The sequence below is a fragment of the Carcharhinus amblyrhynchos genome, chromosome 2, assembly GCF_965287045.1.
Source record: "Carcharhinus amblyrhynchos chromosome 2, sCarAmb.v2.hapA, whole genome shotgun sequence".
NCBI classification, from domain to species: Eukaryota; Metazoa; Chordata; class Chondrichthyes; order Carcharhiniformes; family Carcharhinidae; genus Carcharhinus; species Carcharhinus amblyrhynchos.
The window spans coordinates 144,295,770-144,323,419 of NC_137325.1; the positions used below are offsets into that span (position 1 = coordinate 144,295,770).

At 43.4% G+C, this 27,650-nt stretch overlaps 2 protein-coding genes across 2 annotated transcripts in view; one reads left to right on the forward strand and one right to left on the reverse strand.

Moving 5' to 3' along the window:
* The window catches only part of parp10 (poly(ADP-ribose) polymerase family member 10), a 65,091-nt gene extending 54,479 nt beyond the window's left edge, over positions 1-10,612 (reverse strand). Inside the window, exon 1 of the mRNA XM_080213722.1 lies at positions 10,212-10,612. The gene's annotated coding sequence lies outside the window, so the exon portion shown is untranslated. The remainder of the gene's footprint in view (positions 1-10,211) is intronic.
* Positions 10,613-13,338: 2,726 nt separating this feature from the next.
* Positions 13,339-27,650, forward strand: part of LOC145359234 (protein lifeguard 1-like) — a 60,664-nt gene continuing 46,352 nt past the window's right edge. The window contains exon 1 of the mRNA XM_080213733.1: positions 13,339-13,441. The gene's annotated coding sequence lies outside the window, so the exon portion shown is untranslated. The remainder of the gene's footprint in view (positions 13,442-27,650) is intronic.

Below are 27,650 nucleotides of genomic sequence, written 5' to 3' on the forward strand. Positions count from 1 at the left end.
CCCTACCCTTCCGGGGACCATATCCCTCTATTCCCATCCTATTCATGTATTTGTCAAGACGCCCCTTCAAACCTACTACCGGATCTGCTTTCACTACCTCCCCCAGTAGCGAGTTCCAGGCACCCACCACTCTTTGTGTAAAAAATCTGCCTCATACATCTCCTTTAAACCTTTCCCCTCGCATGTTAAACTTATGCACCGTAGTAATTGACTCTTCCACACTGGGAGAAAGCTTTTGACTATCCACTCTGTCTGTGTCCCTCATAATCTTGTAGACTTCTATCAGGTCGCCCCTCAATCTCCGTCGTTCCAGTGAGAACAAACCAAGTTTCTCCAACCTCTCCTCATAGCTAATGCCTTCCAGACCAGGCAACATCCTGGTAAATCTTTTCTGTACCCTCTCCAAAGCCTCCACATCCTTCTGGTAGTGTGGGACCAGAATTGAACACTATATTCCATGTGCGGCCTAACTAAGGTTCTATAAAGCTGCGACGTGACTTGCCAATTTTTAGACACAATACCCTGGCCGATGAAGGCAAGCATGCCGTGTGCCTTCTTGACTACCTTCTCCACCTGCGTTGCCACTTTCAGTGACCTGTGTACCTGTACGCCCAGACCCCTCTGCCTATCAATACTCTTAAGGGTTCTCCCATTCACTGTATATCTTTGTTAGACCTTCCAAAATGCATTACCTCAGACTGGAGTTGGAGCTCTTGTCCAGCAGCCAACCTGCACCATGTCCTTTCTAAACCCTTTTCTCAACGATAGACCTGGATTTTATATTGGCAAGACCTTATTTTTCTATCTTAAAAATTCCTTTATTACGAAATGTATATTTACTTGTCTGGAGTAAAAGCCAGTCCTGATATTGACCGAGTTTTAGGGCATCATCAGTCCTGCGTTTTTGGAAATCTTCCTACTTTCACTTTGTACTGTTCCCCGTAACTGGTTTCACAATTCCCTCAAAATTCCCTTCTCCGGCCTTATCCAGGTCTGTTAATGAGCTGCTCAGAATAGATATTCAGTCCAAAGTTCTGATTTATATCAGACTATTGAACCATAGTAATCCACCAAAGTAACTCCTATTCATTTCCTCCTTAATAATCAACTCTTTCATTCCAGTAAGCAACTTAATTAATCAAAGTTAAATGAAGAAAAGACAGACTTGCATTTATAGAGTGCTTTGTGTAGTTGCTGGAAGCCTCAAAGAGGAGAGGAGAGAGGAAAATGCACAGAGACAATGATTCAGGGAGAAACAGCAAGAAGGAAATATACAAAGGTGAGATTCTATACTGAGTGAGACACAGATACCTAGTTAAGCTCTTCCAGTACAGCTACAACACTGGCATCTCCCCAGCAATGTGGAAGATTGCCCAGATATGTCCTGTACACAAAAAGCAGGACAAATCCAACCAGGTCAATTATTGCCTCACCTCTCTACTCTCAATCATCAATAAAGCGATGGAAGAGGTCATGAGCACTTACTCAGCAATAACCTGGAGGTTAATCATCTCATTGATGAAGCCGCTGGAGATGATTGCACCTTGCACACTACCCTGAAGAACTCCTGTAGGACATCCCTGTAGGAGTTCCTGAGGGTAGTGTCCCAGATGCAACCACCTTCAGTGCTTCATTAATGACCTTACTTCTGTCATAAGGTCAGAAGCGGGGATATTTGCTGATGACTGTTCAGTATCATTCGCGACACCTCAGATACTAAAATAGTTAATGTCCAAATGTAGCAAGACCTGGACAATATCCAGGTTTTGATTGACAAGTGGCAAGTAACATTTGTGCTACACAAGTGCCAGGCAATGATCATCTCCAGCAAGAGAAGATCTAACCATCAGCCCTTGACATTCAATGGCATTACCATCATTGAACCCCCTACTATCAACATCCTGGGGGTTACCATTGACCAGAAGCTTTGGTTACCAGAGCAAGTCAAAGGTTAGGAATCCTGCAATGAGTAAGTCATCTTCTGATTCCCCAGTCTATCCATTATCTACAAGGTATAAGTCAGGAGTGTGATGGAATACTCCCCCCTTGCCTGGATGGGTGCAGCTCCAACAACACTCAAGAAGTTCGACAGCACCCAGGACAAAGCAGACTGCTTAATTATTACCTCTTCCACGAACATTTACTCCTTCCACCACTGACAAATGCCAGCAGCCGTGTGTACCATCTACAAGAATCACTGCAGCAATTCACCAAGGCTCCTTAGGCAGCACCTTCCAAACCTATGACCACTATCATCTAGAAGGAAAAGGGTAGCAAATGCCTGGGAACATCACCGCCTGGAGATGGCTCCTTCAAACCACTCACCATCCTGACTTAGAAATATATCGCCATTCCCTTACTGTCACTGGGTCAAAGTCCTGGCATTCCCTCCGTAACACCACTGTGAGTGACAGTCCCAGACAGCTCACCACCACCTTCTAAAGGGCAGTTAGGGATGGGCAATAAATGGTTCTCTAACCAGCAACACTCACGTCCCGTAAATTAATTTTAAAAAGCCAATTCTCTCTGTGAGGAATGATATCAGTTCTAGTACCCCACTTGGAAGGGCATGGTGGTTAGCACTGCTGCCTCACAGCACCAGAGTTCCTGGTTTAATTCCGGCCTCGGGTCACTGTCTGTGTGGAGTCTGCATGGTCTCCCCGTGTCTGTGTAGGTTTCCTTCGGGTGCTCCGGTTTCCTCCCACAGTCCAAAGATGTGCGGGTTAGGTTCACTTGGCCATGATAAGTTGTCTCTTAGTGTCAGGGGGTTTAGCAGGGTAAATGTGTAGGGTTATGGGAATAGGGCCTGGGTAGGATTATGGTCAGTACAGACTCAATGGGCTGAATGGCCTCCTTTGGCACTGTAGGGATTCTATGATTCACTCCATCCTCACATTCCTGAAAATTTATTCCCTCGAATGCCCAGTCAATAAAATTTGAAACCGTTTTATTGTCTCCAGGTCCACCATCATCATGGACAGCGAGTTTCAGGTTATTACCACCTGCTGTGTAAAAAAGTCCTTCCTCACATTGGCCCCCTGTTATCTCTCACCCACAATTATAACTCTGCATCCCCTAGTCCTGCTAGCATCAACCAATGGGAACAGCTTCTCTTTGTCTATCTTATCTAAATCTATCATAATCTAGGGTCCTGAAGCATCTTTACAGGGTGGATGTTGAGAGGATGTTTTCTCCTGAGGAAGAATCTAGAACCTGGGGTCAGTTTTTAAAAATAAAGGAGTCACCCATTTTTTAAAGTAAAGTTTTTTTATTAAGTCACAAGTTATATTAACACTGCAATGAAGTTACTGTGAAATTCCCCTGGTTGCCACAGTCCAGGTCAATGCACCCTAACCAGCACGTCTTTCAGACTGCAGGAGGAAACCAGAGCACGCAGGGGAAACCCATGCAGACACGGGGAGAACATGCAGACTCCACACAGATAGTGACCCAAGCTGGGAATTGAACCCAGGTCCCTGGCACTGTGAAGCAGCAGTGCTAACCACTGTACCACCATGCCGTCCACTAAATGCCGCCCATTTAAAATGGAGATGAGGTGAATCTTTTTCACTCAGAGTATTGTGAGTTTTTGGAACTCTCTTCCTAACAGGGTGGTGGCAGTAGTCTTTGAATATTGTTAAGGTAGAGGTGGATAGATTGCTGGTCAGCAAGCTGCGGGGGGGGGTGATAGGTTATCAGGAGTAACTGGAATGCAGGTATGGAGTTACTATCACATTAACCATGATCTTATTGAATGACAGAACAGGCTTGAGGGGCTGAATGGCCTCTTCCTCCTTCTTATGTGTACATTCATACCCATCTCTCAGATACAGGCATTATTTGTGAAGTTCTGACAAAATGAAGACATTTCAAGTATCATTAAAGACACCATAATAATCATAATCTTTAAGGTTATCTGGCGACTACAGGATGTAACATTTTGGTCTGGGAGTCATAAAATACCCAAAAAGGGGATCAAGCTCTTAAATGATTCTAAAGCGTTTTAAAGAAGCAAAGTTTAAATATGATCCTTAAGTTTAATAACCACAATAAAGCACATAACCGTGACATGCTGGAACAATTTACTCGGGAGATGAATGAACAGGTTAGGTGGATTGGCCACGCTAAATTACCCCTTAGTGTCAGGGGGGCTAGATAGGACAAATGCATAGAGTTGTGGGGGTAGGGCTTGGGTGGGATTGTGGTCAGCACAGACTCGAAGGACCAGATTGCACAGTCCTTCTGCACTGTAGGATTCTATGGATCTATGAGAAGCAGAGCAACACTGATCTCTGTGGCTGTCTGCAGCAGCATCCTCTGAACAAAAAGTGCCAACTCAAATGTTAAGGTTAGGTCAAAGCCACTGTGCATCACTTCGAGAAGCTCTTTCCTGTTGGGAATGATCTTTCCCCCTCTTGAGAACCGGTTTTAATCTTTACTCATTCTCTTGGTTTACATATTGTTCATGAAATCCAATCTTATCAGAGTGAGTAATGTCTTGTTTCGGGGTCTGTGTTAGACACATGTCCTTGGCAGAGATAGCAGGCCCACGCTGTCCTGTGTTTTTCAGCCAGTGAGATGACATGAAAAATTCTTTCAGGAGGTGTTCTAAAACATTCAATACATCTCTTAAGATTTTATATTACTTTATATTATTAGACAGAAATTTCTTACAGTGAGGACCTACATTGCTAAATCATAACACTTTATTGAAGAAGGGGATTTTGAACCAGCTAGTAAGATTTTCAGACAGAATGCAGTCTTTTAAAAGACAAGACATTAGTCAGGAGTTAAATGATTCTTTAAACAAGTCAACAGCTAACAGGAGATAGATTACACATACGATTGTGCAGCAAGATTAAACAGGTAATTACTATTTTTAAATGTATTTCAAATGTGATTTAAGTGTGGCTCACTTCATCCAAAAGCAAAAATGCTGCAAAGTATGATGGTATAGGCTCCAAGTTCAGAGCCAAAGGCCTGGGATCCCTTTAGTTAGCAGAGTTTATATCAGAAAGTTTCTTATGAAGAAACACATTGAAACTTTAAGAAGAGGCATCCATTGTCTAGACATAGCATAGATATGATCCTGGATGCAGGAACACTTGTCTATTCAGTTTGACAATGAGCCGGTGGGAACATTTGCTTTGACCTCTATGCTGAGCGTCCACTGTTACTTAGCAACCAGAGATGAGTTCGGCTAAGATGGGGGTTAGCATCCAGAATGGAATGGACAAATGAGATATCATTATGCTGACTGGCAGAATGAGGTTGGATCTTTGATTTGATTTGACTTATTATTGTCACCTGTATTAGCATACAGTGGAAAGTATTGTTTCTTACGTGCTATACAAACAAAACATACTGTTCATAGATAAGGAAACAAGAGAGTGCAGAATGTAGTGTTACAGTCATTGCTAGGGTGTGGAGAAAGATCAACTTAATGCGAGATAAGTCCCTTCAAAAGTCTGACAGCAGCAGGGAAGAAGCTGTCCTTGAGTCGGTTGGTACGTGACCTCAGACTTTTGTATCTTTTTTCTGAAGGAAGAAGGTGGAAGAGAGAATATCCGGGGTGCGTGGGGTCCTTAATTATGCTGGCTGCTTTGCCAAGGCAGCGGGAAGTGTACACAGCTGGAATACTTGATGGAGATTTATTCTGATGTGTGTGTAATAAATGTAATTGATTTTAAGCTAACATAAGGCGGGAATTATTAATAAGAAAAGCTATAATTTATCTGTTTTTGATCGTACACATCAGAACCATCTGAGAGGTTTTACTGCTCTGTTAGGAGTTGCTTAATCCTTTAATGGCCTCCAGGCAGCTGTTTGTTTATTTCTGACAAATTGTGATTATTTTATATGAAAGTAGATATTTATTTAAAAATAAAGAAAATAAAAAATTTCACTTAATCACAAGAATGGCTTCACACAGTTAAAAGTACTTCAAAAGTGTTTCAATAGATCTTAATTTTAACCTCAGAGCTATCCTTCCCCTTCTCTGTGTAACAACAATCTTAATACATTTTAAAGCCATAGACTTCCAGCAATTTTACCCTTTTTCTCTTGATGTGTCCTTTGAGGCTGACAGTACCTGGCTCTCCAGGTCTGACCTTGTCCACACTGTTTTCTGGGAGATCTAAGCAGCTACCCCATCACAAAGGTTTCAGTGTTTCCTTAAATGTTTTCCTTCCCTTTGATCTCTCTATTGTTTCATCCAATCACTTCAGAAGTGGTCTTATCCCAGATTTGATTAAACTCCTTTCTTTACTTTAGCTCTAATGTTTTAAGAAGTAAATTTACCTTATATTTGTCTTACTTACTTACGCATTTTACAACCTGTATATGTCCCCTTTGAACTGAAGCAAATGATTTCAAAATTAATCCTGTTGTTGCCTTACGTAACATTTTTATTGAGTTCCTCTTCGTTCATAAATATATCAAAGCCACTTCTTACTGCTAGTTTTGACCCCTGCAGTCACTCTGTCTCTTACTCCAATTACAATACAGAACCCCACACAATCTGTTTTTCCAGTACATAAGAAATATGACAGTGATATTAACAAAAGTAAAATATCAAAATTCCTCATTTTCTTGACAATGGCATTATGTCATAGAAATGTAGAAAAAAGGAGCAGGAGGAGGCCATTTGGCCCTTTGAGCCTGTCCTGTCATTCATTATAATCATGGCTGATTGTCTAACTCAATAGCCTGATCCCACTTTCGTTCCATATCCTTTGATCCCCTTTGTCTGAAGTGTTACATCTAACTGCTTCTTGAAAACGTTCAATGTTTTGGCTCAACTACTTTCTGTGTTGGTGAATTCAGACAAAGGGGATCAAAGGATATGGGACGAAAGTGGGATTAGGCTATTGAGTTAGATGATCAGCCATGATTATAATGAATGACAGGACAGGCTCAAAGGGCCAAATGGCCTCCTCCTGCTCCTTTTTTCTACATTTCTATGACATAATGCCATTGTCAAGAAAATGAGGAATTTTGATATTTTACTTTTGTTAATATCACTGTCATATTTCTTATGTACTGGAAAAACAGATTGTGTGGGGTTCTGTATTGTAATTGGAGTAAGAGACAGAGTGACTGCAGGGGTCAAAGCTAGCGGTAAGAATAAAAATTTTACATAAGGCAACAACAGGGTTAATTTTGAAGTCATTTGATTCAGTTCAAAGGGGACATATACAGGTTGTAAAATGTGTAAGTAAGTAAGATAAATACAAGGTAAATTTACTTCTGACCACTCTCTGGGTGAAGAAATTTTTCCTCATCTCTGTCCTAAATGATCTACCCTGTATCCTCAGACTGTGACCCCTGCTTCTGGACTCCCCCACAATCAAAAACATCCTTCTTGCATCTACCCTGTCTGGTCCTGTTAGAATTTTATAGGTTTCTTTGAGATTCCCCCTCATTCTTCTGAACTCCACTGAACACAGTCCTAACCTAGTCAATCTCTCCTCATACATGGTCCCGCCATGCCCGGAATCAGCCTGGTGAGCCTTCGCTGCTATCCCTTGAGAGCAAGAACATCCTTCCTCAGAAAAGGAGACCAAAACTGCACACAATATTCCAGGTGTGGCCTCACCAAAACCCCTGTATAATTACAGCAACACGTCCTTCCTGTTCCTGTACTCAAAACCTCTCACAATGAAGGTCAACATACCATTGTGACTAATAAATAAACTTTAACTTTAAGATGATGTGGCAATGCCAGCGTTGGACTGGGGTGGGCACAGTAAGAAGTCTCAAACACCAGGTTAAAGTCCAACAGGTTTAACAAAGAACAAAGAAAATTACAGCACAGGAACAGGCCCTTCGGCCCTCCAAGCCTGCACCAACCATGCTGCTCGACTTAACTAAAACCCCCTACCTTTCCGGGACCATATCCTTCTATTCCCATCCTATTCATGTATTTGTCCAGATGCTCCTTAAAACTCACTATCATATCTGCTTCCACTACCTCCCCTGCAGAGAGTTCCAGGCACCCACTACCCTCTGTGTAAAAAACTTGCCTCGTATATCTCCTTTAAACCTCACCCCTCGCACTTTAAACCAATTCCACCCTGGGAAAAAGCTCTGACTATCCACTCTGTCCATACCCATCATAATCTTGTAGATTTCTATCAGGTCTTCTCTCAACCTCTGTCATTTTAGTGAGAACAAACCAAGTTTCTCCAACCTCTCCTCATAGCTAATGCCCTCCATACCAGACAACATCCTGGTAAATCTTTTCTGTACCCTCTCCAAAGCCTCCACATCCTTCTGGTAGTGAGGCGACCAGAATTGAACACTATATTCCATGTGCGGCCTAACTAAGGTTATATAAAGCTGCAACATGACTTGCCAATTTGTAAACTCAATGCCCAGGCCGATGAAGGCAAGCATGCTGTATGCCTTCTTGACTACCTTCTCCACCTGTGTTGCCACTTTCAGTGACCTGTGTACCTGTACACCCAGATCCTTCTGCCTATCAATACTCTTAAGCGTTCTGCCATTTACTGTATATTTTCTATCTGTGTAAACCTTCCAAAATGCATTCCCTCACAATTGTCCGGATTAAATTCCATCTGCCATCTCTTCGTCCAAGCCTCCAACTGATCTACATCCGGGTACCTGAGAAAAAGCAGCATGCCTTAATGGCTATTGACCAGTCACTTTGACATCCCTCATTACGAAGTGCTTCAAATGGTTAGCTATGACACAAAGCAATTCCAGCCTCCCGTCTACCTGGATCCACTATAGCTTGCCTACTGCCACAACAGGTCCACAGCAGACACCATCTCCCTGCACTCAACCCTGGAACACCTAGATAACAAGGACATCTATGTCAGACTCCTATTTATGGACTACACCTCAGCCTTCAACACTATTATTCCCATGAAACTCATCTCCAAACTCCATGGCCTGGGCCTTGGCACCTCCCTCTGCAACTGGATCCTGAACTTCCTAACTCACAGACCACAATCAGTAAGGATAGGCAACAACACCTCCTCCATGACCAACCTCATCATCGGTGCCCCACAAGACTGTGTACTCAGCTCCCTACTATACTCCTTATGCGCCTATGACTGTGCGGCCAAATTCTCCACAAATGCAATTTTTAAGTTTGCTGATGACAACACCATAGTGGGTCGGATCTCAAACAATGATGAGACAGAGTACAGGAATGAGATAGAGAATCTGGTGAACTGGTGTGGCAACAATAAACTTTCCCTCAATGTCAACAAAACAAAGGAGGTTGTCATTGACTTCAGGAGGCGTAGAGGAGAACATGACCCTGTTTACATCAATGGGAATGATGTAGAAAGGGTCGAGAGTTTCAAGTTTTTAGGTGTCTAGATCACCAACAACCTGTTCCCTCCATGCTGACACTATAGTTAAGAAAGCCCACCAGCGCCTCTACTTTCTCAGAAGGCTAAGGAAATTTGGCATGTCAGCTACGACTCTCATCAACTTTTACAGATGCACCATAGAAAGAGTTCTTTCTGGTTGTATCACAGCTTGGTATGGGCTCCTGCTCTGCCCAAGACCACAAGGAACTACAAAAGGTTGTGAATGTAGCCCACTCCATCACGCAAACCAGTCTCCCATCCATCGACTGTCTACATTACCGTTGCCTCGACAAAGCAGCCAGAATAATTAAGGAACTCACACACCCCAGGCATTCTCTCTTTCGCCTTCTTCCATCATGAAAAGGTTACAAAAATCTGAAGTCACGTACCAACTGACTCAAGAACAGCTTCTTCCCTGCTGCTGTCAGACTTTTGCATTAAGTTGATCTTTCTCTACACCGTAGCTGTAACACGACATTCTGCACCCTCTCATTTCTTTCTCTATGAACGGCATGCTTAGTCTGTACAGCACGTAAGAAACAATATTTTTCACTGTATATTAATACATGTGACAATAATAAATCAAATCAACATCAAAACCATGTTAGGGTAGAGTCAATGATCAGGACAGCTCAATGAGATTTAACCAAGGTGTCACCTCGTGCAATTTTCAAAGCCATCTTGGCCTTTTGGTGAAGGTATCAGAACAAGCCCAAGGTGGGATGCAATGCCTCATCTTGTCAACTTGGATCTGGTTTGTCTCTCTCATGGGAACCATGAATTGGAATTAATTGGATTTTGAATTTGTTTTTATCAGATGGAATCAAAACCTGAAAACAAAAATACTGTAACATTATTTTTCACTACCTCTGCTGAACCATATCCAGTGCTGGCTTTATAACTCTGCTGTGTGATGGTTGGACATGTTTAGCATCCAGACTAGTGGGACTCCAAAGTCTCTTCCACCGTCTTCCATTGGGAAAAAGATACCAAAGTCTGAGGTCATGTACTAACCGACTCAAGGACAGCTTCTTCCCTGCTGCCATCAGACTTTTGAATGGACCTATCTTGCATTAAGTTGATCTTTCTCTACACCTAGCTATGACTGTCACAGTACATTCTGCCCTCGCTCCTTTCCTTCTCTTTGAACGGTATGCCTTCTCTGTACAGCACGCAACAAACAATACTTTTCACTGTATACTAATGCATGTGACAATAATAAATCAAATCAAAATATCCTGCTGTATCCTCTGATGGTCCTCATTGCTATCAGAAAATCCACCAACCTTTGTGTCATCTGCAAACTTACTAATCAAACCAGTTACCTTTTCCTCCAAATTGTTTATGTATATTACAAACAGCAAAGGTCCCAGCACTGATCCCTGAGGAACACCACTTGTCACAGCCCTCCACTCAGAAATGCACACTTCCACTGCTATTTTCTGTCTTCTATTTCCAAGCCAGTTCTATATCCATCTTGTCAGCTCACCTCTGATCCCATGTGACTTCATCTTCTGTACCAGTCTGCCATGAGGGACCTTGTCAAAGGCCTTACTGAAGTCCATGTAGACAATATCCACTGTCCTACCCTCATCAATAAAAAACTCGATCAAGTTAATGAGACACTACCTCCCATTCACAAAACTATGTTGCCTCTCACTAATATGTCCACTTATTTTCAAGTGAGTGTAAATCCTGTCTCGAAGGATCCTTTCCAATAATTTCCCTATCACTGATGTAAGGCTCACTGGCCTGTAATTATCTGGATTATTCTTGCTACCCTTCTTAAACAAGGGAACAACATTGGCTATTCTCCAATCCTCTGGAATCTCCCCTGTGAGAAGTCTTACAACACCAGGTTAAAGTCCAACAAGTCTTTTGGTAGCAAAAGCCACTAGCTTTCAGAGCACTACCCCAACATCAGGTGAGTGGGAGTTGCTTTCACAAACAGAGCATATATAGACACAAACTCAATTTACAAGATAATGGTTGGAATGCGAGTTTTTACAGGTAATCAAGTCTTAAAGGTACAGACAATGTGAGTGGAGAGAGGGTTAAACACAAGTTAGAGAGATGTATATTGTCTCCAGCCAGGACAGTTAGTGAGATTTTGCCAGTCCAGGCAAGTCATGGGGGTTACAGATAGTGTGACACGAACCCAAGATCCATGTTGAGGCCTCATGTGTGCGCAACTTGGCTATCAGTCTCTGCTCAGCGACTCTGCACTGTCGTGTGTTGTGAATGCCGCCTTGGAGAACACTTACCTGAAGATCAGAGGCTGAATGCCCGTGACTGCTGAAGTGTTCCCAATAGGAAGAGAACACTACTGGCTGGGAGTGTTCATAAGAACATAAGAAATAGGAGCAGGAGTAGGCCATCTGGCCCTTCGAGCCTGCCCCGCCATTCAATAAGATCATGGCTGATCTGTCGTGGCTCAGTTCCACTTTCCGGCCCTCTCCCCATAACCCTTAATCCCCTCTCTTATCAAAAACCCATCAACCCGCTTCTTGAAAATATTTAGCGAGGCAGCCTCCACCACTTCAATGGGTAGAGAATTCCAGAGATTCACCACCCTTTGAGTGAAGAAGTTCCTCCTCAACTCCGTTCTAAAACGCCCCCCCTTTATCTTGAGGCTGTGCCCCCTAGTCCTACTGTCTTTTTTCAGTGGGAAGAGTCTCTCCACCTCTATCCTATCCATCCCATCCATCATCTTATACATCTCAATGAGATCTCCCCTCATTCTTCTAAACTCCAATGAGTACAAGCCTAGTTTATTCAGCCTCTCCTCATAGTTCAACCCCCTCAACTCCGGTATCAGCCTAGTAAACCTCCTCTGCACTCCCTCCAAGGCCAAAATATCTTTGCGCAGGTGCGGCGCCCAAAACTGCACACAGTACTCCAGCTGCGGCCTCACCAATGCCCTATACAGCTGCAGCAAGACCTCCCTACTTTTATATTCAATCCCCTTCGCTATGAAGGCCAGCATCCCATTCGCCTTCCTGACCACCTGCTGCACCTGCAAGCTGGGTTTTTGCAACTCATGCACAAGGACCCCGAGGTCCCTCTGCACCGTCGCCTGCTGCAGTTTTTCGCCCCGTAAGTAATAGTCCTTCCTACCATTCTTCCTACCAAAGTGGACCACCTCACACTTGCCAACATGACTTGCATTCCAACCATTATTTTGTAAATTGAGTTTGTGTCTTTATACACCCTGTTTGTGAACAGAAATCCCACTCACTGGATGAATGAGTAGCGCTTTGAAAGCTTGTGGCTTGTAAATAAACCTGTTGGACTTTAACCCGGTGCTGTGAGACTTCTTACCGTGTTTACCCCAATCCAACGCCGGCATCTCCACATCACGACATCTCCTGTAGCCAGTGAGGATACAAAGATTTCTCTCAAGGACCCAGCACTTTCCTACCTTGCTTCTCTCAGTATTCTGGGGTATATCCCATCAGGGGCTGGAGACTTATCTACACCAATTCCTCCTCCTATCTATTGCTTTATTCATAATCACTCAACCTGTTTCTCTCCGATTGGCAGTTCCTACCCCCTCCCCCCAGCACTCCCTATCGCCCCTAGTGGCTGGGATGGAGACTCACTGGTGCTTAGCTCCTTCCCCTCCCTGCACTGACTCTCTGTCGCCTCTGGTGGCTAGGATGGTGACTCACTGGCAATCCGCTCCCACCCTCCTCCCCCCTCCGCAGTGAATCTCGGTCGCGCTTGGTGGCTGGGATGGTGACTCACTGACGCTCAGCCCCTCCCCCCTCCGCCCAAGCGCTCTCTGTCGCCCCCTGGTGGCTGGGATGGTGACTCACTGATCCTCCTCCCCTCCCCCGCCCTCCCCCGCCACTTCCCCAGCAAATCTCTGTCGCCCCCTGGTGGCTGGGATGGTGATTCACTGACTCCCCCCCTCCTCCCCCCCCCTAGGAATCTCTGTCGCCCCCTGATGGCTGGGATGGTGACTCACTGACGCTCAGCACGTGACCGGTGGCGGTTTGAAGCCGGGATTGAGGAGCGGGGGAGAGGAGACAGCGGCACCGGCAGCACAACAACAACTGAGCGGCGCCAGCGGCAACAGCAGGCCCGGAGCGGCGGTGAGTGAACGGCCCGGACGCCAACCCACCGGGAGAACCAAACCTTCTTACACCTGCCCGGGGAGATTCTATATTTATATCTGAAGTCGCTATTCGATGGAGAATTTGGTTGGGAATAAATAAATAAATAAATAATTAATTCAATAAGACCAAAGGGATAAGGATGGCGGGGGAGTCAAAAATGTCGGAAAATACCGACCGTGGGAAAAGATAACGATATTCGATTTCGTCAATTTCAGTTTGTAAAATTAATTTGTTTTATTTTGTGAAGAATTGCTGTGGTAATTTCTTGGTGCGTCAGAGGCGGTGGGGATGGGATTAGGGGGAGGTGTTGTTAATTCCCCACCTGCGGCAGGCTCCAGCTCAGGGCGGGGTGTGTGTGTGTTTTCCAGTTTATATATTGAGATTGTGAGGATGGCGAGCTCCACACTCATTCCCCCCTCCACACACACACACACAGCTCCTGCTGCTTCCCCCTGGGCAGTGGAGTGTCCTGCCGGCGCCATCACTGTGTCTGGTCAGCTGCTGCTGGACCAGGCTTCATCCACTTTCCCTCTGCCCTCCTCAAACTCTCCCTCAGGCAGCTCGACTAATTTTGTGCTGCCCACACAAGTAGGCATTTAATGAGCATCTGCATTGTGGAGTCTTCTATCTCCCCTTCCTCCCCTGTTAATAAAGACATGTTATCTTTTACCATTTTCCTCCTGTTAAAAAATTGACTTTCCCACCATATTGTAGTTTAATTGGGTTTATTCTTCTTCTAGACTGCACATTAGCATTTATATTCGGCCCTTGCTGGATGCCAGGCTCTCATTGAGTGAAAATGTTGCAGTCTGACATTTTTTTTGTAGCTGATTGCTGACTAATCACTTATCTGCGACTGCCATTTAAAATTCAAAGCCCTTGCTTTCAGTATGTTCTCATATCTTGTATATGCCAGTGCTGACCTTCCTCTGGAGGTGGGTTGGGGAGGGGGATTGTGAAGAGGTGTGTGTTGCCAAGATGAGAGGCCAAACAATCCGGGGGGGGGGAGTTGAATACGTTTGCGTATGTGGAATAGTATTTTTGGAGGCCTAGGACCAGAAAAAGCGCAGAACCAATGTTTATTTATGTTAAAGGATACACTTAATATTTAAAAACCTTGTGTGTGATACATGATACTGATTTATTAATGCAGTCACTGTCTGTCCGAGATGGTTTTCTTAAGTGTGTAAGCTGCTTTCTGTACATGATAATGTGATGCATTTACAGACAGCTTTGCAGATTGCCACTTTGATTCATTGCCTGACTGAGGTAACTCTTTGTTGGATAACTGGAACCTTTCAAATATCAATTTCAACAGTATACTGTCAGATCTGCTGAGATTTTCTGGCATTTTCTGTTTTTGTTTCAGATTCCAGCATCTGCAGTAATTTGCTTTTATTTTACTAAACCCAATCTGTTATCTAGTTTATGGGCAGAAATTGTGGGATGGTGACTTTTCCCAATCATAATGTAGCTCATGATTCCACTTGTGGCTTCAATTATTGCTTGTTATCTATATTACTCCCCTTGAATTTCATCAATTTTTTTTTGTAACTATGTATGTGAATGAGGCATCAGCCTCTGAAATAATTCTTGTGGAGATTTAGAATCAGTACTTGTAAAGAAGCACATATACTCATTTGTAATTTTTGAATGGAGCATTCTCAGGCATATCATAGAATCTCTACAGTGCAGAAGGAGGCCATTTCTCTTCACCCACTCTTGGCCCATTGAGCCTGCACTGACAACAATCCCACCCAGGCCCTGTCCTCTTAACCCCATGCATTTATTTTGCAAGTCCCTTGAAACTAAGGGGCAATTTAGCATGCCCAATTCCTAACTTGCACATCTTTGGACTGTGGGAGGAAAATGGAGCACCCGTTGGATACACAGGGAGACAGTGACCCGAGGCTGGAATTTAACCTGGATCCCTGGTGCTGTGAGGCAGCAGTGCTCGCCACTGTGCTGCACTATTGAGTTTAAATAATTTGCTTTTATTGAAGTCTGCAGCTCAACTAACATCTCTAAACTCATCCCTTTACTTCCCAAATCCATGCCTGTCTTTCCCACAACTATCTTTTGATAAACCTCATCAGATTTTCACCAGAGCACCAAAATGGTTCTTGCAAAATTGCAGGTGACATCTCTTGAGGGAGAATAAGTTATTGCACCCCCCCCCCCCTATAGTTATATCCTTGGCTCTCCTATTTCTCTTTCATGTACTGCCATTAGTGACAGTGTCCAAAACAACCTGTCAGTCTTCATGTACAACCCTGCCGCCCCATCACTTTCCTTGACTCCATGGCATCTGTTGACTTGTGGTGTTACTTGTTTGAGCAGAAGTTTCCTCCACCTCAACATTGAGGAGACTAAAGGCATTGTTGATAGCTAAAGTTTTAAAATCCCCCCCTGCCTTGACTCCCTTTGTAATCTCCTTAAAGTCCCATTATTCGTAATTGCATATTTTTGAAAGAAAATTTGCGGTGGAATGGGGGTGGGGGGAGTGTCGAGAATGATGCCTTTGATTGTAATGTATTTTGTTCTTGGTGGTAATTTATGGAGAATCTTTTAGTTGTAATATGCCTGACTCTGGGTGTGAAACTGCAGGCCTGCACAGCAAAGTGATGTAATGCAATGCACCAGAATGCAGTGAACGTCAGTGTTTGGGGTGACTGCTCTTTATGTATGCCCGGTTAATAGACAACCTTGTTCTTCCAGTAATCAGGCATGTTTTTCTAGCTGTGTGCATACACTGAATATGTGTACGTGCTTTTCTAGATTTGTGGGAACATTGAGGAGTGTTCAGTACTCACCATATTTCTCTTCCATACACATCGGTTATGGATATTTATATACCACTGATCAGCAATAGGTTATTTTAAGATAGCAGAATAAGGACAGATTCCTATAGAAACAGTTTTGTTATGGCAGTTTATCGAAAAGTTCCCTACTCTGATCATGGAATGGTTCCAGCACAGAAGGGGACCATTTGGCCCATTACGTTGTGCCAACTCTCAGCAAGGGAAACTTAGTTTCAATCCCCCATTGGTTTCAGAAAAGAGGCTGCATGAATGAAAAGTGAATTAAGGAGAAAAATTATGAATTTTAGAAAAACGCTGATTCAACCATTGAAGATTTGATCAGCCCATTGCAAAATAGTCTTTAAAACCATAGAGAATTTACAATATGAATGCACCAGGATCATTCCAAGGATGGGAAATTATAATTATACGGATAGGCTTGTGGTGTGGGAATAGATTCATAGCAAAGATTTAATAGATGCTTTTTAGTATTTTGAAGGACTTTTATTAAATCCAACCCCTAAGTTATTCAATTTAAAAATCACTAAGTGAGGATAGAGATTTAGAGAAGTCAACTGGGTCACAGAACTATTTTCAGCAGAAACTTGCATTTATTTAGCCCCTAATGAACATCCCAATGCAGTTCACATAAGCAATTATCAAACATGTTTTGACACAAAGCCACTTGAGGTATTTAGACAGATGAACTAAAATATCAAATAATTTAGATTTTAAGAAACATTTCTTCAGAGGAGTAGAGAGACAGATATGGGGAGGAAATTTCAGAATTTAGGACTTAGGCAGTTGAAAGTATAGTTGCCATTGGTAGAGAGATTTAAGACCCAGCATACACAAGACCAGATGCTGCAGGATTGAAGCCGTGTCCTTTGGTTGTATTTCATGCTGTAAGATCTTGAATAATTGGAAAATTTTACATTTTCATCCTTTGAGATGTTCAATCAGTGCCTCACCTACCTCTTTTCTTTAGTTTGTTCTTAGGATGTGAGCATTGCTGACAAAACCATTGTTTATTATCCAATCCTAATTACCCTTGTAACACTGTTTTGAAAGAGAACAGAGTTCTTTCCATTGTTCTAACCCATACTTATCCATTAATCATGGTCACTAAAAATCAGATTAGTTGGTCGTTGTCTCATTGCTGATTCCTTGTTGTGGCACTTTATATTAAACTTGCATTGGACTCATCAGGTTGCAGTTTAAGTACTGTGCATGGTCTGACTTCATGTTATTAAAAGAAGATAGCATTGGAGAAAATGTGAAAAAGATTGACAAAGATGGCATCAGAACTGGACTACTACAACTATTGGGAAAAATTAAACAGATTGGGGTTTTTATCTTAATGAACACTTTTATAGGGTTCTTTTAAAATTGTGGTTGTAGGCAGTGTTAGTTTCCCCTTGAAAGAATCCCAAATTGGGAGCTAAAGTTATTAAGTCCAAAAGTAGAACAGAGGTTGTTTAGTGAGCATTTGGAGTTCTTTAACATAAGAAGTGGTGAAGAGAAATTGCTTAGATGCTGTCTAAAAGATGTTCAGTGGCTGCGTGAGAGAGTGCGATCATGACGTAGGTAAAATGGGTGAGGTTACAGGTGGAGTATAAACATCCACACAGACTAGCTAGTTCAAAAGATTCATTATGGGGAGGCGATAGTCTAGTGGTATTATCGCTTGACAATTAATCCAGAAATTCAGCTGTTCTGGGGACCCGGGTTTGAATTCCGCCACGGCAGAAAGTGGAATTTGAATTCAATAAAAAAAATCTGGAATTAAGAATCTACTGATGACCATGAAATCATTGTTTTTCCAGCAATCAATAATCTGGTTCGTTCATGTACTTTAGGGAAGGAAATCTGCCATCCTTACCTGGGCTGACCGACACGTGACTCCAAATCCACAGCAATATGTCTGATTCTTAACTGCCCTCCAAGGAAAACTTGGGATGGGCAATAAATGCAGGCCCAGCCAGTGATGCCCATGTCCCAAGCCCTGTATGCTGTAAAACTTGTGTAAATTAGCTGCTGCATTTCCTATAGTGACTTCACTTCAAAAATACTGCAGTCTGTTGGATCAGCCACATTTTTTTTTGCCTTAGATCAAATGGGATTTGAAATGGGCTTTCTCACCTGACCACCATACTTGGTCAACAATAAAAACTCTGCTTTATTTTGGGTAATAAGCCGTGGATAACGAAGGAGGTGAAGGAAAGTGTTAAATTAAAAGCGGAGGCGTTTAGAGTAGCTAAGAGTAGTGGGCGAGAAGAGGATTGGGAGAGGTTTAAATGTCAACAAAGATTGACAAAGAAATTGATAAAGAAGGGTAGGATAAACTATGAAGCTGGGCTAGCGCTTAATATAAAAAAGGATAGCAAGAGTTTTTATAAGTATATAAAAAGGAAGAGGCTGGCTAGGGTGAACGTTGGACCCTTTGAGGATGAGAGGGGGGACTTAGTGGTACGGGATGGGGAAATGGCTGAGGTCTTGAATAACTTTTTTGTTTCGGTCTTCACGGAGGAGGACGTGAATAATTTGCCGGGTGTTAGCGATGGAAAGGTGGTAGGACTGGAGGGTCTCAATGACATTACTGTTACTAGAGAGGTGGTGCTCGACAGACTGGAGGGACTGATTGTGGACAAGTTCCCAGGACCGGATGGAATGCATCTGAGGGTTCTGAAAGAAATGGTGGAAGTGATAGTGGATGCCTTGGTGGTGATTTTCCAGACGTCGCTGGATTCCGGGGAAGTGCCGGAAGATTGGAAAGCGGCTAATGTTACGCTGTTGTTTAAGAAGGGTGGCAGGCAAAAGGCGGGGAATTATAGGCCGGTTAGTTTAACGTCTGTTGTAGGTAAGATGTTAGAATCCATCATCAAGGAGGAAATAGCGAGGCATCTTGAGGGGAATTGCTTGATCGTGCTGCGTCTGCTCTGTTTCATTAAGGGGAAGTTGTGTCTGACAAATTTACTGGAGTTCTATGAGGATGTGTCTAGGGTGGTGGATAGAGGAGAGCCGGTGGATGTGGTCTTTCTTGATTTTCAGAAGGCGTTTGACAAGGTACCTCACAAGAGGTTATTGCAGAAGGTCAGGGGACATGGAGTTGGGGGTAGGGTGTTAGTGTGGATAGAGGACTGGTTGTCAAATAGGAGGCAGAGAGTGGGGGTCAATGGGTGCTATTCAGATTGGCGGTTGGTGACTAGTGGAGTGCCTCAGGGGTTGGTGCTGGGGCCTCAGCTATTTACCATTTATATAGATGATCTGGAGGAGGGAACCAAGTGTATGGTGTCGAAATTTGCTGATGACACCAAGATTGGTGGAACTGCAAATTGTGCGGAGGGTGTGGAGAGTCTGCAGAAGGATCTAGATAGGCTGGGCGAATGGGCCAGGAACTGGCAAATGGAATTTAATGTTGGCAAGTGCGAGGTGGTCCACTTTGGTAGGAATAATGGTAGGAAGGATTATTACTTACGTGGAGAAAAACTGCAGCAGGTGATGGTGCAGAGGGACTTCGGGGTCCTTGTGCATAAGTCGCAAAAACCCAGCTTGCAGGTGGTCAGGAAGGCGAATGGGATGCTGGCCTTCATAGCGAGGGGGATTGAATATAAAAGTAGGGAGGTCTTGCTGCGGCTGTATAGGGCATTGGTGAGGCCGCAGCTGGAGTACTGTGTGCAGTTTTGGGCGCCGTACTTGCGCAAGGATATTTTGGCCTTGGAGGGAGTGCAGAGGAGGTTTACTAGGCTGATGCCGGAGTTGAGGGGGTTGAGCTATGAGGAGAGGCTGAATAAACTAGGCTTGTACTCGTTAGAGTTTAGAAGAATGAGGGGAGATCTCATTGAGATGTATAAGATGATGAATGGGATGGATAGGATAGAGGTGGAGAGGCTCTTCCTGCTCAGAAAGGACAGTAGGACTAGGGGGCACAGCCTCAAGATAAAGGGGGGGGGCGGTTTAGAACAGAGTTGAGGAAGAACTTCTTGACTCAAAGGGTGGTGAATCTCTGGAATTCTCTGCCCGTTGAAGTGGTGGAGGCTACCTCTTAAATATTTTTAAGACGCGGGTTGATGGGTTTTTGATAAGAGAGGGGATTAAGGGTTATGGGGAGAGGGCGGGAATGTGGAACTGAGCCACGACAGATCAGCCATGATCTTATTGAATGGCGAGGCAGGCTCGAAGGGCCAGATGGCCTACTCCTGCTCCTATTTCTTATGTTCTTATTATGGTAACAAGCACACTTGCAGTGACTTGTAGGACTGTTCTAGCGTAGTGAACTAGTGGCAATAGAAGGAACTTGCATTCATGAAGTGTGTTTTGCAGCAAAATGTGCCAAACAGCAAGTGACCAATGAGTTTTCAAATGCTGTAACTTGTAGTTCAGCACTGCACTGTGTTCAGTGAGGTCCTATAAAAAGCTATATTTGGTGGTGGGGGGAGTGCGAAATGACCCATCAGTTGTTTCGGTAGTGCCAATCAAGAAGCCAATGTCACCAAGAACCCTGTTTTATGAATAGCATTAGGGATTCTTTTGTGATCACTTGAAGTCCTCAGAAGGACAGCATTCCTTTGGTACTGAATCTGTAATAAACCAGAATCTAACCCCAAATTTTGGTTCTTAATCAGTAACTTTTCTCTCTGAGGTGAGGATGCTAGTGGTGTAAATTGCTATAGTTCGCAGTGTCCCCTGATTTTTTTTAGCCCTCAAATAACAGTTTTTATGTATAATTTTGCCTCTCCATGACCATAAGATCTGAGAAACTTCTGAGGTCAATATAAATTATTCCCTAACTCAGATTACTGGCTGCACTAAACTAGGATGAGTTCAGACAACCCTTGTCCAAGAGATAACAATATTTTACAGACCTGAGTATTTCTGAAAATGCTGCTTTTGTTCGGGTTGATTTAAATCGTTCAAAGTTTAATGGGATGTGCCTTTTTATAGTTATAACTATTAATTGAATAAAGATTTTGTGGCAGAGTTAATTCTTAAAATTACATGAACTTAGATTCAGACTTTAGTCAGAAGTATATTTACCTCCACGAAACAACATCCAGTTCCTAGGTCAATCCCTATTGAAATCTGTCTCTGTACTTTCTAATGAGATGAGTTGCTGTTTATTGCATGGCAAATGGAATTTAATGTTGGCAAGTGTGAGGTGGTCCACTTTGGTAGGAAGAATGGTAGGAAGGACTATTACTTACGTGGCGAAAAACTGCAGCAGGCGACGGTGCAGAGGGACCTTGGGGTCCTTGTGCATGAATCGCAAAAACCCAGCTTGCAGGTGCAGCAGGTGGTCAGGAAGGCGAATGGGATGCTGGCCTTCATAGCGAGGGGGATTGAATATAAAAGTAGGGAGGTCTTGCTGCAGCTGTATAGGGCATTGGTGAGGCCGCAGCTGGAGTACTGTGTGCAGTTTTGGGCGCCGCACCTGCGCAAGGATATTTTGGCCCTGGAGGGAGTGCAGAGGAGGTTTACTAGGCTGATACCGGAGTTGAGGGGATTGAGCTATGAGGAGAGGCTGAATAAACTAGGCTTGTACTCGTTAGAGTTTAGAAGAATGAGGGGAGATCTCATTGAGACGTATAAGATGATGAATGGGATGGATAGGATAGAGGTGGAGAGACTCTTCCCGCTCAAAAAAGACAGTAGGACTAGGGGGCACAGCCTCAAGATAAAGGGGAGGCGGTTTAGAACGGAGTTGAGGAGGAACTTCTTCACTCAAAGGGTGGTGAATCTCTGGAATTCTCTGCCCGTTGAAGTGGTGGAGGCTGCCTCGCTAAATATTTTTAAGAAGCGGGTTGATGGGTTTTTGATAAGAGAAGGGATTAAGGGTTATGGGGAGAGGGCGGGAAAGTGGAACTGAGCCACGACAGATCAGCCATGATCTTATTGAATGGCGGGGCAGGCTCGAAGGGCTAGATGGCCTACTCCTGCTCCTATTTCTTATGTTCTTATGTTCTTATGTTCTTATTCCAGCCTGTCATATTAATTCTCTTCCCTCGCTGACCTCTGCCCTTTGCCTCCAGCACTGTCCTAATGAAGGTCAGCTTTTGTTCGAGTAACAGCACCTCATCTTTTGGGTATGTTACAGCTTTCCAGACTTATCATTGAATTCAACAATTTCAGATCATAACCTCTGCCCCTTTGTTTTTCATATGGCAGCAGTTGTTGATTCTGCCATTTATAACTTCCGTTTCCAAATTGTCACGTACCACCAATTTTCACCATCATCCCTTTTATTATTTAATCCCTTTAGCCTTTCTCCCTATTACATACTTCATTTGTTCTTTCTTCTCCAGTGATGCCTTGTTCTGTTGAGGTCATCAATCTAAAATGTTAACTTTCTCATAGAGTAGAATCCCTACAGTGCAGTAGGATGCCATTTGTCCCATTGAGTCTGCACTAACTTTCCGGAGCATCTTACCAAGCCCATCCCCTCTCTATCCCTGTAACTCTATACATTTACCCTGCTAATCCCCCTAACCCACCAAGCCTGTGCTGACACAGATGCTGCTCTAATATTTTCTTACCTCTACATAGCCCATGTTCCTCTATTTCCTGCCTATTCATGTATCTATCCAGATGTCTCTTGAATGTTGCTATAGAATCAGCTTCCATCCAGCAGCACAGTCCAGGTATTTGCCACCCTGTGTGGAAAAACTTGCCCCTTACATCTCTTTTAAACTTGCCCCATCTCGCTTTCAACCTATGCCTCTGAATAATTGACCTTCAGCCCTGGGAAAAAGACTGTGTCCACTCTAGCCAAGCCTGTCATAATCTTGTAAGCCTCTATCAGATTTCCTCCTCATCCTCCACTTCAATGAAAATAGTTGAAGTTTGTTCAATCTTTCGTAGTCCATACCCTCCAAACCAGACAGCATCCTCTTTTGCTTCATTCTGGCACTGTGGCGATCAGAATTGTACTTAATCCTCCAAATGTGGTCTAAAGTCTTATACAGCTGCAACATGATTTTCCAATTCCTACACTCTGTGCCCTGATCGATGAAGGCCAGCATGCTGTACGTCTTCTTGACCACCTGTTGCCACCTTCAGGGAACTGTGGATCTGCATGCCTAGATCTCTCTGTATGCTAATATTTCTAAGGGCTCGACCATTTAGTGCGTACTTTTCTTCTGCAGTAGAACTTCCAAAATCATATCATCTTGTGTTAGTCCGGGTTAAATTCCATCTGCCTCCTTTCAACTCAGGTCTCCAGCCAATTCGTATCCCGTTGGATCCTCTGAGAATCCTCTTCACTATTCATTACTGTCCCAATTTTTGTATCGTGCATGCCCAGCACTGATCCTTTTGGAACACCACTTGTCGTAGATCTCCAGTTAGAAAGGGATCCTTTTATTGCTACTCATTGCTTTCTATGACCAAGCCAGTTTTGTACCATCTTATCGGCTCACTTCGGATCCCATATGACTTCACTTTCTGTATCAGCCTGCCATGAGGAACCTTATTGAAGGCTTTACTAAAGTCCATGTATAAAAAAAATCCACTGTCCTGCCCTGGTCAGTTTCTTGTCATCTTCCTCAAAGATCTCAATCAAGTTTGTGAGACACGACTTCCCTTGACAACACCAAACTGCCTATTGCTATTCTGTTCCAGTTGCAAGTACATCCAGTTCCTAAGAATCTTTTCCAATAATTTATCACCACTGATGTAAGACTCTCAGGTCAGTAATTTCCCAGATTGTCTCTTCTGCTCTTCTTAAACAGAGCAACAAAGTTAGCTACTCTCCAATCTGGTATCTTGCCCATGGCTAAAGAGGACACACAGATTCTGGTCAAGACCTCAGCAATTTCTTCCCTTGCCTCTCTTAGTATTCTGGAACAGACCCCATCTGGCCCTGGGGATTTGTCCACCTTGATATTCTTCAAAACCTCCAATACCACCTCTTTATCTCAGCATGTCCTAGAATGTCAAAATCCTGCTTTCTACACTCACCATTTGCCACATCCATTTCCTTTGTGAATAAAAGTAAAAAGTTTGTTTATTAGTTACAAGTAAGGCTTACATTAACACTGCAATGAAGCTACTATGTTGCCACAGTCTGGTACCTGTTTGGGTCACCACCCAATCAGCACATCTTTCAGACTGTGGGAGGAGACCAGAGTACTTGGAGGAAATCCACGCAGACATGGGGAGAACGTGCAAACTGCACAGACAGTGACCTAAACCGGGAATCAAACCTGGATCCCTGGCACTGTGCTGCCTGTATAAAAATATGATAGCAAAGGATGGTTTTGATCGATCAATCTCTGGGTTATGCGCACAGCACCATTCCACTGTGCCATTATACTGATGCAAAATACTTGTTAAGGACCTTGCCAACCTCATCTGGCTCCACACACAGGTTCTTTCCACTATCCTTGTGGACCTATCCCTTCCTTAGCTAGCCTCTTCCTCCTTTATATATACGTTTAAAAAGTGTTGGGATTCTCCTTAATCCTGCCTGTCCAGGGCATTTCCTGGCTCCTTTTTGACCTCTTAAGACCCTGTTTAAGCTCTTTCCTGTTAACTTTGTATTCCTTGAGCCTTGTGTGTCTATCCTTTTTTACATATCTTGAAACTCATAAAATTGTGATCACTGTTCCCAAAATGGTCCCCCGGTGAGACATCAATCACCTGCCTGGGCCCATTTCCCAGAAGCAGGTCTAAGGTAGCCTCTTCCTGAGTTGGACTATCTACATATTGCCTTGAAGCACTCCTGGACATACTGAACAAACTGCCCCAAGACTCTGGCACTAAAGGAATCTGGTTTATGTTGGGGAAGTTAGAAATGTCCATCACAACAACCCTGTTGTTTTTACGTCTTCCCCCAACCTGCTGACACTTGTTTCTTTGAGCTAACAGCCAAAAAACAGCTGCTTTTGTTCTGTGAAACTTGTTCAGCAAAAGCTGGACAACCGTTGTCTAGTTGTTGCGTACACTGACACAGCTCAATTTTAATTTAGTTTATGGGGTAAAATGTTCAGCAATCCTGTACTACTTTGAAACTAACATTTCCATTACTCACTGTTTTACTGCATGAATCTGTAGCACAAGCGTTCCATTGATGCTTAATTCTAAAAGTTGTTTTTGAGTCTGGAACTCCCCTACTCTGAGGAAATATTTAAAATGAGGAAGTATTTGCATATTGTGCAGGAATGTAGCAAGTATACAGTGTTGCTATTGGGTACAGCATTGTGCTATCATTGAATTATTAATTTTGCAACTGTGTAACCTCACTGGCATAATTTCTGTAAAGTCTGCTTGGGGGCTAGCAGATTCTCTGGGAAATGTCTTGGTTATTTATGGATAAGCTGTTTTTAAAGTTTCACTTGGAGCCAGTAACATTGAGGGAAATTATTTGTTTTCTCTGGTTGTCACCTTCCCTCTTCTGAAAATGTTGAATTGTTGGAATAGCAGATAAAGGGAGATTACAGTGACCAAAGAGTACAATCTAAAGTATTTGGGACATGATTAAAATGCAATATTATGAATTAAGGTATGAGAATGTAGATATTCAACCATTTCTTTGTTTAATTCTTTTATAAAATGCTGAATTAAGAGTGGACTGTTTGAGGGGATTTTGTTTTGAAGCTGTCGCTGACGTGGTTGTGTTCTGTTGATGTGTATCAGATTAAGAATATTTTTCCCTTTGTGTCCTTTTCAACCTGTACTGCAGCCTTTGACACAATTGACCACACCACCCTCTTCCAGGATTCTGTACTGTGATCTAGCTGGATGGGTCTACAGTCAACTGGTCCCAGTGTTATCTGTCTAATCTAGAGGAGAATCATTTGCAATGGTTTCTCTTCCTGCTCCTACACCATTTACCTTGGGTGTCTCCAAAGGATCTATTCTTGGCGCTGTCCTCATTCTCATCCATATGTCACTCTTTGACGACATCATCTGAAGCTACAGTGCTAGTTTTCACTACTCCTCAGCACCTCTCTCAACTCCTTATTAAATTGTCAGTCTGCTTATCTTGTACAGTAAGATAAGATACAGGGCGGCACGGTAGCACAGTGGTTAGCACTGCTGCTTCACAGCTCCAGGGTCCTGGGTTCAATTCCTGGCTCAGGTCACTATCTGTGTGGAGTTTGCACGTTCTCCTCGTGTCTGCGTGGGTTTCCTCCGGGTGCTCCGGTTTCCTCCCACATTCCAATGATGTGTGGGTTAGGTTGATTGGCCATGTTAAGAAATTGCCCCTTAGTGTCCAGGGATGCGTAGGTTAGAGGGATTAGTGGGTATAATGTGTGGGGATATAGGGGTGGGGCCTGGATGGGATTGTGTTCTGTGCCAACTCGATGGGCTGAAGGGCCTCTTTCTGCACTGTAGGGTTCTATGGTTCTAAGACATCAATAGAAATTCCCTCCCGTATTGGAAAGACTAAAGCTGTTGTTTTCAGTCACTGTTCCAAACTTAGTGCCTCACTGCCAACCTCATTCCTCTCCATGGAATCTGCGATACAGTTTGCTCGCAATCATTTGGTGTCATATTTGATCCTGAAATAACTTAACTCGACTTTGCTCCTGTTTCAGCTCGTGCGCTGATGAAAGTCTTATCCATGCTTTTGTTACCTTGATTTGACCATTTGGAAGCATTTCTGTTTGGTCTCCCACATTCTACCCTCTTTAAACTTGAAGTTCTGTCTCTTAATTCATAGCAAGCCTAAATCACCTATTGCCTCTGTTGCTGGCTCTGGTCAAGTAAATCCTGTTTTATTATTTCTTTTATGGGATGAATATATATTTAATGCAATGATAATTTCAGTGCTGAACCTGTGGCCTTTTAATCAGAACCTCTGATCAGAAATTCAGGTTAGGTTTGCTGTTTATTTTTTCAAAACTGATACTGTGGCTTGCATATATCTTTGTCTAGATATGCATTGCAAAACTGGTGCTGGAACAGCAGGGCTCACTATTGTTAGGTTTCTAGTTTTGGGAGTACAGAAGCTGTGTAAATGGCAGTATATCTTGTGCGCAAATGGTCTATTCACAGAATCTCTCAGTGCAGAAGAGGCCTATGCACCCATCAAGTCTGCATTAACAGGTGAGAAATCCCATTTACCAGTGGTTTGCCCATACCCTTGAATATTATGCCAAGTGCTCATGCAGGTACTACTTAAAGAATTTGAGGTAATCCGCCTCTACCACCACCTGAGATGGCACATTCCAGGTCGTGACTATCTTCTGGGTAAAAAGGTTTTTCCTCATGTCCCCAATCTCCTGTTCCTCACTTTTTCCTCTGATGGAAAAATCTAGCACGAGGGGGCATGGCTTTAAACTAAGGGGGGGTAGTTATAGGACAGATGTCAGGGGTAGGTTCTTTACCCAGAGGGTGGTGAGGGATTGGAATGCCCTGCCTGCTGCAGTTGTAAATGCGCC